The sequence below is a fragment of the Nannobrachium achirus genome (assembly GCF_963921795.1).
Source record: "Nannobrachium achirus genome assembly, chromosome: 24".
Taxonomy (NCBI): domain Eukaryota; kingdom Metazoa; phylum Chordata; class Actinopteri; order Myctophiformes; family Myctophidae; genus Nannobrachium; species Nannobrachium achirus.
The window spans coordinates 49,188,120-49,201,448 of record NC_137831.1 but is presented as its reverse complement, the minus strand read 5'-3'; the positions used below and the strand labels follow the sequence as shown (position 1 = coordinate 49,201,448).

The following is a 13,329-nucleotide window of genomic DNA, read 5'->3' as shown; positions in this document are numbered from 1 at the left end:
AGATGTCATGGCCGAGTTGTACAAGCTTGGCCGCAAACCATCTCTCCATTATCCATCCAGATTGATAATAACGGAAGAAAACGGCGCCAAGCTTCGGCTTTCAACTGTCGAAGAGGCCAAAACATACATCTCAACCAACCGCAAGTAGTGGGTGCTTTCATTGTAATTTAATTTGTTTACTGGGGGACAATGGACGTGAATCTGTGTTTGTTACTTGACTGAGTTTTACCGATGCTAGCGGATTAGCATGCTAAGCTAACACAGATGCTAGCTGTTGTGGTGGAGGCTTGATTTGCCGCACCGCCCAGCTGGCTTTAGCTGGACGCTAACTGACTTTGCTAGGGGAACGGGATATCCACCACGTCATCGTCCTATCCTTCTTTTTTTTTCTTTTTCTCCTCGCTTCATTGTTTCATGCGTCATCGTACATTCCCCCTTCTACAAGACTTTCTTTACGTGTGCACAAACACGGATACTCAGACAATTTTGTTTGTTCATTCTTCCTCCCCCGATATATATATATTCTTTTATTGTACGTTTTTGATTTGTTTGCTGTTTCTATCATTGAACGCAGTGTGTGTTTGGCTGTGAGTTGTTAACGTTATATCATTTTGTGCTTGGAAATGTTGGCAATACTGGTTCGCGGCCGATCGGCGACTCGTGGTGGGATTCGATGGCGGCCGCCCCGCTGTCTCGTTCCGCGTCGCGTCCGCGCCGCGGTGTGGGTTCGGTGGGGGGGCCGTCGTAGGTCCCCTATACTATGAGGCTTTGTGTGTTTTGGGCGAGTACTTAATCTAGTTGATAAAGCCCACAGTGGGCTGTTAATACTTTGTAAATCTGTATGTCGAAATGTTGGCAAAACTGGCTTGTGTCCTGTCAATGGTTCGTGGTGGGATGGCTGTCGGTCTCCCTGCTGTCTCGTTCCGTGTCGCTCTTGCGCCGCGGTGGGAGTTCGGTGGGGGGGGGGGGCGTCAGTAATCCCCTGTACTACGAGGCTTTATATACTAAGGGCAAGAATCGAATCTTGTTAATTATTTGATCACTGCTTTTTTTTTTGCTACTAATTTGTGGCTCACTGGGGTCTGGCACTTACTGCTGTTTGGCCCTTTTCTTTTTATTTACGTGTCGCCTTGTGATATACTATCGAGATATACTATATTTTGAAAAGATGTAAAATTATTTCTATCTTTATATTGTACATATAACTAGGTTCAATAAGGGTCTATTGTGATTGCATGTGTATATGTGTATATATATATATGTATAGATATATATTTTTTTGCTTTACTTTTCTTACTTTCTACACTATTTAAATTGGGATGCTTGCCTAGCGACTCTGTTCCGCGTCATATTTGCCGTGGTGCGGGGCTGCGAATCGAGCTACCTTTAGGTTGTAATAATTAGTTAACGTTATGTCAATATGGGCAGTACTTCATTACTAAGTGGGACTTATAGGCTTGTGGCGGGTTGCTCAATTTGGGCTCTGTCGCAGGCTTGTAGATCTCCCCTTTTCTATATATATATATTTATTTTTGTTTACTTTGACTTTGATTTATGCAAAATATTTAACCATCCCCCTTTTCCTTCTACATTTTTTTGTTTTTTATTCTACTTAGCCAGCCCCATCTGGAAATTAATATGCTACACTTACCACAGCCCCCTTTTTCTTCTGAACAATCTCTGTAAACTGACATGTGACTTTAAAGGGTTCGACTCTATGTAGTTTATGACTACTATTATTCTGCCTTAATTGTACTCTACAATGTTTTTTTTTTTTTTTTTTTCTTTTTCATTCTTGTTTTTCTATTTTGTCGGTTGTCTTTGATATTTTTGTAGTCTTTGACTGTTGCTTATAAATCTTTAAACACTAATGGTCTTTTCAAAGGTTTGTACACATATTAATGTTAAGCTGTTAAGGCCATGTTCTCTGTATTGCTCTATTTTCATTCATCATAATGATACCTTGTGTTCATACATAGTCGAAAACTTTCTACTTGTTAACTTTTTGATATTAGATTGGGGGCTGGCTATATATTTTATACATTACATTGGCTTGATTTATGTTTTATCTTTTATTGTTTCTGTTTTTTTTTTGCAGTAGGCCTATACTGTCGACACGTTTTAACGGGCTTAGGTTTTTCATTTCTTTTCTTAATTAATTTCCTTTCTACTCTCACGCCTTGGGGCTTAATGTGAGGTTTCGTTGGTTATTACTTTATTCATTGCAGAGGGAACGGAAGTTTAGTAGACTAGGTCTGACTAGGTTCAGGTTAGTCCGTATCCAGAGTGATACATATGTCAAGTGTTCCCCCCCCCCCCTTCCCGTCCCCTTCCTTCTCTGCTCAGACGCCGATGCCACATAAGGGCTGTCGCTGATGGTTGGTAGAAACATAAATTTCGTTTCCTGGAACGTTAAAGGGATGAATATCCCCACCAAAGCTGGTAAGGTACTCTCTCACCTGCAACAGTTAAAAGGTGACGTTTGTTTCCTACAGGAAACGCACCTTCGTACAAAAGAGGTACCCCGCATTAAGAAACCATGGATGGGCCATTTGTTCCATTCCAGATATTCCGAAAGGGCAAGGGGAGCAGCGATAATTATACATCGGGATGTCGCTTTCGAACTAAACATGACGGTGTCTGATCCTAACGGCAGGTACATTATAGTGTCGGGTAAATTACAGAATAGTCCAGTGGTCCTGGCCTCAATATACGCTCCAACTTGGGACGACGACAAATTTATTTCCAAGTTTTTCGCCTCCATACCAAATCTAAATGATCACCAAGTCATAATTGGAGGGGATTGGAACCTGGTTCAGGACTTGGGTCTTGATAGATCGTCCGCTAATCGATCCACTTTATCTAAAGCATCCAGGGCCGTAAAATTTCAAGCTGATCAACTCGGACTGATAGACCCCTGGAGGACTAGGTTTCCCTCAAATAAAGTATTTTCCTTCTTTTCTCATGTCCACCACACTTACTCCCGCATAGACTTCTTTTTACTAGACAATAAACTACTGCATAATGTTATTTCCTGTGACTATCACAGTATAGTTATTTCTGACCATGCCCCCACTTCCATGGTACTTAATTTCCCACAAGGCAGGCCTCCCTCTAGATCTTGGAAGTTCTCCTCTCACCTGCTCTCTGAGCCTACATTTAAAGATTTTCTTGAGTCACAAATAAAAATGTTCTTTGAGATTAATGACATTCCAGAAACGTGCAGCAGTATATTATGGGAATCCTTTAAAGCCTATCTCCGTGGGCAGATTATTTCCTTTGTTTCTCATTTTAAAAGAACAGAACAAGCCAAACTGACCTCTTTATCAACTAAAATACGGGACCTAGACGCCCAATACTCGGTTAACCCCTCCCCCACTCTATATACAACCCGAGTACAACTTCAATCTGAATTCGATTTGTTATCTACCACTATTGTCGAGAGGCAGCTTTTACAGACCAGACAGCGTTATTTTGAGCATGGAGACAAGGCAGGCAAGTTGCTCGCATACCAGGCTCGGGCAGCGGGTGCTTCCAGACTGGTCCCGAGAATACGGTCGGCTGCGGGGGAGATTGTGACTGACCCTACGGACATCAGTAACATTTTTTCTGAATATTATTCCAGTTTATATGCTTCAGAATCCAACATACATGACTGGGACGGTCCTAACCCGTTGGATACTCTGACTTATCCACAAGTTGGGGAGGGCTTCGAGGCTACCCTCGGAGCTCCTCTAACTGTTCTCGAAGTTACCGAAGCCATAAAATCTTTACAAAGCGGCAAATCTCCTGGGCCTGACGGCTACACCACAGATTTTTTTAAAGCATTCAATGATGCTTTGGCTCCAATCCTAGTGCGTGTATTCAATGACGCTTTTGAGAAAGGCCAACTCCCGCCTTCTCTGTCAGAAGCTTCAATCTCTATACTATTAAAGAAGGATAAGGACCCGCTCTTATGTAGTAGTTAAAGACCGATATCCCTTTTAAATGTAGACTTTAAAATCATGGCCAAGGCATTAGCAAGTCGTCTTCAACGGATAATGCCTGATATTATTGATCCCGATCAGACTGGCTTTATTACAGGTAGACATTCGTTTTTCAATACGAGAAGATTGTTTAATATACTTTACTCCCCTGCCTCAAATTCCCCTGAAATAGTTCTCTCGCTCACGGAGAAAGCGTTCGACCGCGTGGAATGGGGCTACTTATTTTATGTACTTAATACATTTGGTTTCCCCCCTGACTTTATAAAATGGGTACAGCTTATGTACACATCTCCAGTGTCCTCTGTTAATGTCAATGTTGTGAAGTCCGGTCAGTTCTCTCTTTCCCGTGGGAATAGACAGGGATGCCCAATGTCTCCGTCCTTATTTGCGCTCGCCATTGAGCCTTTGGCTTTGTGGTTACGTGCAGAGGAAGGCTTTCAGGGGATTTCACGTTTTGGTACAGAGCATAAGCTCTCCCTTTATGCGGACGACCTTTTACTATATGTGTCCCGATCTCATTGAGAGCCAGTCATTTCGGAAATTACAGCTTTAGACAGGGACTGAAAATACCTTTTTTTTTTTTTCTCACTAAAATGTGATAAAGCCACTAAAGCATTTCATAAATTTCAGGCTACATTTCACTTAAACGCCAGAGCTTAACTCTGCATGTAAATAAGACTTTTTTTAATTAATGTGAGAGTTCGGTACATAATTCTGTTAGTCCTCCCAGTTGATATTAGCTAAAATGCTAACTAGCCAGCCTTTGTTAGCGATGCAAACCACAGTATTTATCCCATTAATTTAATGCCACGTGTGTTCCAAATGAACGATTATTAACCACGTAATGTATGATTTAGTGTATTATTTTATTTATTATTCTTCCGCCGTTCTTCCGCTGTTTCTTCTTCTACGCTGGTGAAAATGATCCGTTCCTGCCTGGAGGCGTCTGTGACATATGCGTTTGTCTTCCTTGAAGTCACTGAGTTAGCTTAGCATTGAATAGTACAGTGTCGTCGTAAACTATCTAGTTTTAACGTTCATAGCGTTTGTTTTTTTGGACAATAAATTGACAGCCAAGAAAACATGGATGGAATGCAATCGTTCACTCGCCGTCGGAAAGTTGACTTTAGAGTATACTATTCTGGTTGACTGGCTATGAGTGGCTAACGGCTAACGCTAGCTAACGTTAGCTAGCGCTAGCTGCAGGCTAACGCAGGTGTTGCGCACGTAATAAATTCTCTTCAACCTGGTGTTGAAAAGTTAAACCTATTTGCTACGTACGTCTACAAAAACGTTCATATTTCAAAGATAAAGTGCTTACTGAAGTCTCACAGATGTCACAGTATGGTACGCTCAAGCAGAATTACCCGTATCTTTCGTATTGTTTAATAAACAGCGTTTTAATCCGATCAGACGCCATTTTCTGTTGTTTTTCAGCCATGCGACCCCATCGGTTGCGAGGTGTACTGCACTTAGATACATTAATACCTTTTTAAGGAAACGACGACCGATCGGATTAAAATGCTCCTCGTTAAATAATACGATCATTACGGGACATTCTGCTGGAGCGTACCCTATGGTGACATCCGTGAGCCTTCACTAAAGCAATTTATCTTTGTAATCTGACCGTTTGTGTAGACGTACGTAGCAAATTGGTTAAACTGCTCAACAGCAGATTGTGTTGAATTCACGGTTGGCGCAGCGTAGCGTCTTTACATTTAGCCCAATAATGCTAATCTACAAAGCAATAACTAAATTTTAAAACATACATAAACCACTTTAGCCCTATGTTATACCAAGGCTATTTGAAAATAGCCGATCTACAAGCTCACAACGCATTGCGGTGCGACGCGTTGTGAGCTTGTAGATCTGCTATTTTCAAACATTTTGTACTTTTACTTTTGGTACTTTAAGTACATTTGGATACCAATACTTTTGTACTTTTACTCAAGTACATTTTTAATTCTGGACTTTTACTTGTAACAGAGTGATTCTACATTGCAGAATTGATACTTTTACTTAATTATAAAATGTTGGTACTTTTTCCACCACTGTGTAAACGTTTGTGTTCTCATGCCAATAAAGCTTCTTTGAATTGAAGATTGAATTGAAGATTGCTCCCCATGTGGCGGAGTCAGGTCATTGCAGGTTAGACATTTATTTAAAACTTGAATATCTCAAAAGTCCTATTTCAGCATGGCATCATTCTATAAGCCATATCTTCAAAACTGTTGGGTCAATCTCCACAACCAATATATTATTTTGTAGCTATGATCCCCAGCTTTCGAATGAAATGAAAAAAATTGCAATGACTGGCTCTCAGTGAGATTGGGACACATATGTCTCTAACCCAGCGGCATCTTTCCCTATTATTCTGCGTATCATAGAACAATTTAAGACTCTTTCAGGTTATAAACTTAATCTTCAAAAAAGCGAATATATGTCTGTTAATGCCTCTGCTGACGCACTCTCCCAATCTCTCTTCCCTTTTAAGAAAGTCACAGAGGGGTTTAAGTATTTGGGAATCTTCGTAACTAAGACATTTGCTGGTCTCTTTGCCAAGAACTTCGGCCCATTAGTTGATAACAGTAAGGAAGAGTTGGCTCGGTGGTCATCTCTACCTCTTTCTCTATTGGGACGGGTTAATCTGATTAAGATGGTCATACTTCCCCGATTCTTATATCCATTTCAACATGTCCCAGTTTTCATAAATAAATCTTTTTTTACTAAGCTTGACCAGATTATAAGATCCTTCCTATGGAGTAATAAGCGAGCACGCATTAAGTTACAGGTCCTTCAGCTTTCTAGGTCAGAGGGTGGACTATCGCTTCCCAATTTTCGTTTTTACTATTGGTCCTCCAACATAAACAAATTTCTATTTTGGAATACCACTCTACCTGAGGGCTCCCCGCCCCTATGGGCTCAAATGGAGGCATCCTCCTCAAGCTTCTCGCTCTGGTCGGTGGTTAGCTCTCAGTTGCCAACTCAGGTTAAGCAGGTCTCCAAAAACCCGATAGTCATAAATTCCCTGAAAATTTGGTCTCAGTTCAGGAAACAATTTGGCCTCCACACAACATCTAGATTAGCCCCAGTACACTGTAACCATCTATTTCTCCCGTCATGCACTGACCCAGCCTTTAAGATCTGGTCTAATAGGGGCTTACGAACTATCAATGACCTTTACACTAATGGTATTTTTTCCTCATTCGCAGAACTAATAACTAACTTCAATCTTCCCAATTCCCATTTATTTTGTTACTTCCAAATTAGGAATTTCATTAGAAACAAGTACCCGCAGTTTCCTAACCGCCCACCGGCAACCGCGGTTGATTCACTCTTGACGCTGGAGTCTGGTCAAAAAAGGCTGATTTCGATTATATACGATGACATCTCTAAATTCAATTATACTCGTCTTGACTCCTTAAGGGCCGCTTGGGACCAGGACCTCGGGATTACTATGTCTGATGAGCAATGGGATGAGATCTTAGACTCAGTACATACTTCTTCTATTTGTGCACGACATAGACTTCTGCAATGCAAGATCCTACACAGAGTCCACAACACAAATGCAAAACTAGCCAGGATATATCCTGAGAGGTCGGATGCATGTAATAGATGCAAACAGTCGCCTGCAGATTACATGCATATGTTTTGGTCCTGCCCCAAACTGTCAGGGTTTTGGACAGCAATATTTAATACCTTGGGAAGGGCATTAAACATGCAAATTGTTCCTGACCCCATTATTGCCCTTTTCGGAATCTCTAACTTACCATCCTATCAACGACGAGTAATAGCCTTTACAACCCTGTTAGCAAGGAGATTGATACTCCTCAATTGGATACATCCATCTTCCCCATCACACAACAGATGGATTCACGAAATTCTATACTGTATCAAACTTCCACAAAACGTGGCAGCCCGTGCTGGATTACATCGGCACACTCACGATCACAAACGAACTTAACAATTAACCTGAACAGAGACTCCCCCCCCCCCCCCCCCCCGCCCCCCTCCTATCCTCGTGTTTCCCTCTGTCTTTTGTCCGGTCTTGGTTGAAAGTGTGAATGGGATTTTGCGACTGTATGTTTTTGTTTCATGTTTTGTGTGTTCTCTTTATTTTATTGAATCTTTATACACTGACTTTTGATGTTGAATATGTAAAATAAGTGCAGTTTATATTTGTGATATTACCTATTATGATGCCTTCTACTATCCCTGCCGAAAAAATGAATAAAGAGATTTGTAAAAAAAAAAAAAGCACTGTGTGTGCACTGTGCACTGCGAGGCGGACGAGTGCATCTCTCCACTCCGACATGTGACGGCCAGTGACAGTGTGAAGGGAAAGTTAAGCAGCTGGAGGTTTATGCTTCGCTGTATGGCGGTGTCGCTAAATAGGCACCCTTAATTTACAAGCCCACAACGTATTGGATCAGCGACGTATTGTGGACTTGTAGATCAGCCCACTTTTGCAGCAGCGAATGGAGACTTCTGCCTTGCGAGACCAGCCACCTTTTAACGTTCCATGCGCCCAGAATCTAGCGAGAAGTGCGGTAGATTTGTTTTAATTAAATATAAATTAATTCGAAGCTCAATTTTTTACTTTCGAATATTCTTTTATTGTTACCATTCGAACGAATATTCGAATTTCTAATTGCGACCGTCAGGGAGCAGTTTACTATGAAAACCTCCACCGGCCGTCCGTCCGTCCGTCCGTCCGTCCGTCACACGTCACACGTCACACCTTTGCCCTGCTCATATCTCCGCATCAGTATGACATCACACCACATGTGTACACAAACCTTTGTGTACGTTGCTGTGGCAACAGTCTGTTGTTGCTGGTCTGTTAGTGTACGTTAGCAACCACCTTAGCAACCATGGTTTTACCCTAGCAACCAACTGTTTAACCTAGCAACCGACTGTTTACCATAGCAACCATGTTTTTTTACCCTAGCAACCAACTGTTTACCATAGCAACCAGATACGCAGAGCAGGGATCTCCATATATGGGCATAAACAAGGTGACATCACACTGATGTCAGATACTCAGAGCAGGGATTTCTCCATAATATATGGGCATAAAAGGGATTCTGTTAGGGATCTCCATATATGGGCATAAAAGGGATTCTGTTAAGGATCTCCATATATGGGCATACAAGGGATTCTGTTAGGGTTCTCCATATATGGGCATAAAAGGGATTCTGTTAGGGATCTCCATATATGGGCATAAAAGGGATTCTGTTAGGGATCTCCATATATGGGCATAAAAGGGATTCTGTTAGGGATCTCCATATATGGGCATAAAAGGGATTCTGTTAGCTGTTAGTGATCTCCATATATGGGCATAAAAGGGATGCTGTTAGGGATCTCCATATATGGGCATAAAAGGGATTCTGTTAGGGATCTCCATAAATCATGTTTGGAAAAAAAAGGGATTGTATCCCAGATGATGCCCTGTTAGGAGATCCACACTAACAGAATCCATATATGTTCCTACCGACAGCTGCTATAAGCCAACCCTGGCGATAAGGTCTGAGTCGAAGAAATGCTTCTTTCCTGGCAAGAATTGCCCCTTTATACTGTAGGGCTCGTTTGTGTATTGTATGACATCACGCCACATCATCGGCTGAGGACTGTGTGATGTCATCATATCTCCATATATGGAGACATAAGTTGCTCATGCCCAAATATGGGCTGGTGAGGTCAGACTTGTGACAGTGTGATGCGTAGGTTATCTCCATATATGGAGATTCAACTTCAATGAGTAACCATGGCAAACTGTCAACTGCCCGTATGTCTTGATAATTGGTAAAACAAACTTTTGGCCTATTTGTGGAGATAAGCGACCAACGGTCGCTTATCTCCCGATTAGGGAGTCTTACTGGTATTCTTTCACACCCCTAGTGTGTGTGTGTGTGTGTGTGTGTGTGTGTGTGTGTGTGTGTGTGTGTGTGTGTTGCTAAAATGAAACTGAAAGTGAATTCTCCCCAAACATTGGCAGGCCTATTATAGTAACGAATTGGGCCGAATCGCATGGATGAGCCCTGACAGCACATGGTTGGTGCTACAGACTCCAAATTTCGCACGCAGATAGCTCAGACCTTTGCCTACGTTCTTAGCTAGGCCTCGACCCGACCCGATATGCGGTTTTCCGGAACCAACGCTAAAGGTTCGGAATCTCCATATGCGGAGTCCTGACTACTAATTGAAGCCAATGGACGCCGAATCCGAATGGCCCGAATCACATGGATGAGCCCTGACAGCACGTGGTTGGTGCTACAGACTCCAAATTTCGCACACAGACAGCTCAGACCTTTGCCTACGTTCTTAGCTAGGCCTCGACCCGACCCGATACACAGTTTTCCGGATCCGGCACGAAAGATTTGGAATCTCCGTATGCGGAGATGACTGACATCGGGCTGTTCCGGAGCAAGCGCTGACTCATTGTGACATCACTTCATAAAAGGCTCTGACATCACATACGCTAGATGAGTCAACTAAAAATCTCTCTGAGTGTGGCATAAACTAAAGTCTTTCTTCCTCTCACTTCGAGGTGAGCAAAGTTCAGGGTGCTCTTCAGAGCAGTTGGGTTCAGGGGAATTAGCGGGCTGTGCCTTTAAGAGAACCAGGTGAATAATGTGGATAAGCCCGGGCAGTTCCCTCTCACACTAAACTTAAATAATAAAGGGGAATAAGGAGCCCAGGGGCTAGGGAACTCCGGGGCGCTCTGTAAGTAAAGTAAGGGGTGCTGTGTCTGCAGAGATCTCCATATATGGGCATAAGTGGACAAAGGCAAACAGAGGGGAATAAGGAGCCCAGGGGCTAGGGAACTCCGGGGCGCTCTGTAAGTAAAGTAAGGGGTGCTGTGTCTGCAGAGATCTCCATATATGGGCATAAGTGGACAAAGGCAAACAGATGGTCAAAACGGGTCCTATGACAACAGGTATAATGGGGTTTGCATTAAAGGGTAGGGCCGGAACCGGTACTGTGTCTGCAGAGATCTCCATATATGGGCATAAGTGGACAAAGGCAAACTGATGGTCAAAACGGGTCCTATGACAACAGGTATAATGGGGTTTGCATTAAAGGGTAGGGCCGGAACCGGTACTGTGTCTGCAGAGATCTCCATATATGGGTATAAGTGGACAAAGGCAAACAGATGGTCAAAACGGGTCCTATGACAACAGTTATAATGGGGTTTGCATTAAAGGGTGGGGCATTCATTCCCTATTTTAAATTCGGCACGCGTGTTTCCCGCCGCAGCAGGTAGTCGGGGGCACTAACAGATGCAGAGATCTCCATAATGGGCATAAACGGACACAGACATCAGATACAGAGATCTCCATATATGGGCATAAAATGGATGCAGACAGACAGATACAGATATCTCCATATATGAGCATAAATGGACACAGGCAAACAGATGGTCAATACGGGTCCTACAGAGATCTCCATATATGGGCATAACATGGACGCAGACAGACAGATAACTCCATATATGGGTATAAATGGACACAGGCAAACAGATGGTCAAAACGGGTCCTACAGAGATCTCCATATATGGGCATGAAATGGACGTAGACAGACAGATATCTCCATATATGGGCATAAATGGACACACGGCCAAACAGATGGTCAAAACGGATCCTATGACAACAGATATAATGAGGTTTGCATTAAAGGGCAGGGCATTCATTCCCTATTTACATTGTTCCCGAGTTGGCCAGGTCGCCGGGCGGCCGAGCTTCTAGTTATAGTAATAATAATAACACAATTAGGCCATAAATGTGCAATTATGCAACTGGAGACATATTACCTTTTATTACCCAATACATAAATAAATAAATAACATTTAAAAATAATGTGTGTATATGTTATTAAAAAAAAATAATCTCTATTCAGTTTCGGCTAAAAATATATATTTTTAACCATTTTGGAACCGAAATAGGAACCGTTAGGAACCGGAACCGATAAGCAGAACCGGAACCGGAATCGTAAAAATCCAAACGATACCCAACCCTAGTTCTCGGTGGAAAAGCCCACCTCTGGTTCATTCCCAAGAACCCGAACCGGTTCTTTGCCGGTGGAAAAGGCCCCTTTGTGTAGTTAAGGTAGTTGCTGTGCACTAAAACTATTTGTTTAATAATTCAGCAGCATTGGGCATAGGGGCAGCATTGGCCCTATATTTTGCTATACTATCAGCTGAATGACTATAATAAATAGGGATGTCAGATTGAAAATGGTTAACACAACACTATCATCGTGTTAACTTGCTGCCAAAGGAACAATGTTTGTCATCATCATCACCATCATCACCAAGATGCCTTTTTCATTTTGCCCAGATTTCTTGTCATCTTTTTTCATTGCTTTGTATCATCACCAACCATCATCACCTTCATCTCTTCATATGCGCTCATCTTAATTATGATTGATTGGTTGATTAGAAGTTTGCATAGAAAAAGATCACACCCAATGTGAAGTGAGCGGTGGTCGTGCTTGCATAACATCTTCAGACTAGGATTTAAGTCTAGGATGTACAGGCTATGCTACACACACACTGGGGAAACGCTGGGGAAAAAGTGTCTACAGACATACGACATATGACATCACTAGACAAACATGATACTACGCACACACATTTTACTATGGCAAAACGCTGAGGAAAAAGGCTACGGACACACGCACAGCCACGTATAGGAGCTGTGCGTACAGGCTATGCTACACACACACGTTTTGCTATGGCAAAACGCTGGGGAAAAAGGCTACAGACATACGACATATGACATCACTAGACAAACATGATGCTACGCACACACATTTTACTATGGCAAAACGCTGAGGAAAAAGGCTACGGACACACGCACAGCCACGTATAGGAGCCGGCGAGCCGCTCAAAAGAAAGTACAGTTTCATGACGGTACAGTTCACTGGTACAAGGTCAACTAAAAGGAGATCCTAGAAAAGACTAAGCTTATTTCCATAGGAAACCATTGAAGTATAATATAACACTGAATGACAGACAGATAGAACACAGTACTATGCAGTAGATACAGTAAAAAAAAGTAAATACAAATAAAATAAACAGTGCAAAAATATATTTGCACTGTTCTATATACAGAAGGTAAATACAAAGAAGGGTCAGGGGAGGCTGGGCTAGGTTTGTTATTGCCAGTTGCGAATGGCTGCCGCCTGTAAGTGGTTTTTCAGGGCGATTTTAAAGGATGCTAGTGATCCACACTAGGGCGTTCCACATTTTGGTTGTATAGCAGAAGAACGAGTTTGACCCTTTGTTTGAGTTGACTTTGGGTGGAACGTGATCTGAGGCGCTGCCTCTGGTGTTGTAATT

General features: G+C 42.4%; 1 protein-coding gene across 1 annotated transcript in view; it reads left to right on the top strand.

Moving 5' to 3' along the window:
- LOC308280356 (sodium channel protein type 2 subunit alpha-like) overlaps positions 1-13,329 on the top strand; it is a gene marked incomplete at both ends in the record, with an annotated part of 57,192 nt that overhangs the window by 21,878 nt on the left and 21,985 nt on the right. The gene's annotated exons all lie outside the window — the stretch shown is intronic.